Genomic DNA, 3,597 nt, shown 5'->3' with positions numbered 1-3,597 from the left:
CAGCCAGCGTGTGAGTGCCAGCCCTGAGGGGGCTTTTTTTATTGCTCGTCAGCCAGCACACAAGAGCCTGCCCTGAGATGGCTTCTTGTATTGTCTGTCAGCATGTGGAGAAAGAGTGGCTACAATAGTGGTTCCTCCCCTTGTGTGTGACTCAGCAATAGTGCCCTGCTTCAATGGCTGTCTGGTCTTCCTCCGTAGGCATTCCCTGCTGCAGGTTTCCTCCCTCCCATCCCCTCAGTCCATCTTCCCACAGCCAACAGCATTTCTTGCTCTGAGCCTGTTCTCCAATCCCCACACTCCAGCTCACAGCCCCCTTGCACACCTGTGAACACACGTCCCAGTCTGGGGCATGTACAGCCACAGTACGGACAGTCTGTGTATTTCTCACTCTGTCCTGTCTGCCATAGATCGGCCACTTAACCCTCTTCCGACAGCCTCAAATGCTTCCCTTCTGTCCCTGGAGAGGGTGTTTCCCTTTCAGAGAGGGGTTTTCCCCAAATTCGGGAATCTCTGCTTCAGCTCCCCCACGCCAGGGTGCAGGTCCTGTCCTGCTTCCTCTCCTCCTCCTTATCCCTTCTTTTTTTTTTTTTTGTCCTACCCAGTTATGCAGGGATGTTTATAGTCCGTTGTTGTGTCCAAGATCTTCTGCTAGTTTTCAGCCAGTGTCCTGTGAGAATTGTTGCATCTATAGATGTACTCCTGATGCATCCGTGGAGAGAGATGAACTTCACGTCCTCCTACTCCTCCACCATCTTAACTCCTCTGACATTTATTTTATAGCTGGAATTTTGTATTTTTTTACCCCCTTTACCCATTTTGCCAACTCCCAGCCCCTCGGATTTGCACTCTGTACCTATTAGTTCAAATTTTTTGTTTTTTGCTCTTAGGTTACACACATGAGATCATACGGTATTTGTCTTTCTCTGTTTAACTTACTTCACTTAGCATAATGCCCTCAATGTCCATCCATGTGTTCACAAATGGCAAAATTTCCTTTTTCATGGCTGAATAATTTTCCATTATATATATATATATATATATATATATATATATATATATATACACACACACACACACACACACACCACATTTCTTATCCATTCATCCATCATAGGACACTTAGGTTATTTTTCTGTCTTGGCTTTTTAAATAAAGCTACAGTGAACATAGGGTACAGATATCTTTTTCAGATAGTGATTTTATTTCCTTCAGATAAATACCCAGAAGTGGAATTGCTGGATCATATGGTAGTTCTATTTTTAACTTTTTGAGGAACCTCCATACTGTGTTGCATAGTGGCTGCATCAATCTACACTCCCACCAACAATGCACAAGTGTTTCCTTTTCTCCACATCCTTACCAACACTTGTTATTTCTTGTCTTTTTGATAATAGCCATTTTAACAGGAATGAGGTGATACTTCATTGTGCTTTTCATTTGTACTGCCCTGATGATTGGTTATATTAAGCATCGTTTCATGTGCTTGTTGAAAATATGTATGTGTTCCTTGGGAAAAATGGCTATTTTGCCTTTTTTTTTTTTTGCAGTACGTGGGCTTCTCACTGTTGTGGCCTCTCCCATTGCAGAGCACAGGCTCCAGACGTGCAGGCTCAGCAGCCATGGCTCACGGGTCCATCTGCCTCAGGGCATGTGGGATCTTCCCAGACGGGGCACGAACCCGCATCTTCTGCATCGGCAGGCAGAGTTTCAACCACTGCACCACCAGGGAGGCCCTGCCCATTTTTAATTGAATTGTTGTTTTGCAGTTGAGTTATGTGAGTTCTTTATATATTTTGGATATTAACGACTTATCAGATATATGATTTGCAAATATTTTCTCCCATTTTGTAGGTTGCTTTGTCAGTTGATGATTTCCTTTGCTGTGCAGATGCTTTTTAGTTTGATGTAATCCCACTGTTTATTTTTGCTTTTGTTGCCTTTGCTTTTTAAACGGTCATCACCAAGACTGATATCAAGAAGATGACTGCATATAATCCCTTCTAGGGGTTTTAGAGTTTCAGGCCTTACATTCAAGTCTTTAATTCATTTTGATTTAATTTTTTTGTATGGTGTAAAATAGGGGTCCAATTTTATTCTTTTGCATGTAGCTCTCCAGTCTTCCCAACAACACTTATTGAAGAGACTGTCCTTCCTGCATTGTATATTCTTGGCTCTTCTGTTGTAAATTGATTGTCCATATATCTGTGAGTTTGTTTCCAGGCTCTCTATTCTGTTCCATTGGTCTACGTGTCTATTTTATGCCAGTGCCGTTTGTTTTGATCATTATAGTTTTGTAATATAGTTTGAAATCAGGAGGCCTGATGCCTCCAGCTTTGTTCTTCCAGTAGAGTTATTTTTTGAGTTCTTGATGCAAACCTTTATGGAGGACAAGGGATGTGTTAAGGGGTCTAGAAAACTGTAGAAAAGGAAATATGAATAGAAAGCTTAATGTAAGCTAACAGTCCACCTCAACTGTGAAAATAGTGGGGGAAAAGTCCTGGTATATACAAGCAGTCTCTTCTTGGAGAAGAAGGTCAAAAGGAACTGGGACATGCCCTTTGGATTCTGGATAGTGAAGGGGAAAAAATGCAAAAGCTGAAATTCAGGATTCTGCAAGACAAATGAGAACCACAAGAGAAAAGGGAGCATACAACTCCTATCACCCACAAAAAAAATCCATTTAAAAAATTGTACTTTACTACACTGAGAGCAGAGGACATTTTTGAACATGGAATCTTATGAACCATTCCAAATTGCCAAGCCTATCTGGTGAAATGAGTAGACAAAAGCAGTCTACTTCTTTACAAAGCCACTCTAAAAAGAAGAGAGAAATGAGAACACATCTCAACTAATGAAAATTTCCTGAAAAAAAAAACACTAAATAGCAGAAAACAATGACACAATACACTAAACTGAAATATACTCAAACAAGAATTTGGCAATGTGAGAAAAAACAAAACCAAAAAGCACCTTAGGCACTCGTGAAATATCCTTCTGAGGCTTCTTGAGGAATCTACTAAAGAGTGATCTTTCAACAACAATATGACTAGGGAAACTTTAGGAAAAGAAATGATGGTGAGCATTTCATTAATTGTAGATCTAAGACTAAAAGGTGGGGCTAAGGGTGGGAATATACATAAATGTTGTTATAACAAAGTAGAAATAATGCAACTAAAAATGGGAGAAGGGAAAGATGAAGGTGGAATAAGCTCTTTGTTTTGTAATTGGTCGGTAGCACTTGGAGGATTCCCTTAATGACTGACAAAGCATATTGTAAAATGTCAAATAAGAAAATAGGGACTAAAAAGCTTTATAAAAGATGATATAAGTAAAAAGATTACCACCAAGAGACTGGCCAAGATAGAAGAGTGGAAAGACCCTGAGCTCAACTCCCCTCATAAGCACACCAAAATCACAACTATTTGCAGGAAAACCATAGATGAAAAAGACCAGAACCTAACAGAAAATATCTTCTACAACTAAAGACATAAATGAGGAACCACAATGAGACCAGTAGGCAGGGTGGACTCGTGATATAGTCAAGTCTCATAACCCTGGGTGGGTGACCCAAAAACTAGAGAACAATTATATTGTAGA

This window comes from Hyperoodon ampullatus, assembly GCF_949752795.1.
Source record: "Hyperoodon ampullatus genome assembly, chromosome: 1".
In the NCBI taxonomy this organism is placed as follows: Eukaryota; Metazoa; Chordata; class Mammalia; order Artiodactyla; family Ziphiidae; genus Hyperoodon; species Hyperoodon ampullatus.
Note: the sequence above shows the minus strand (reverse complement) of the source record.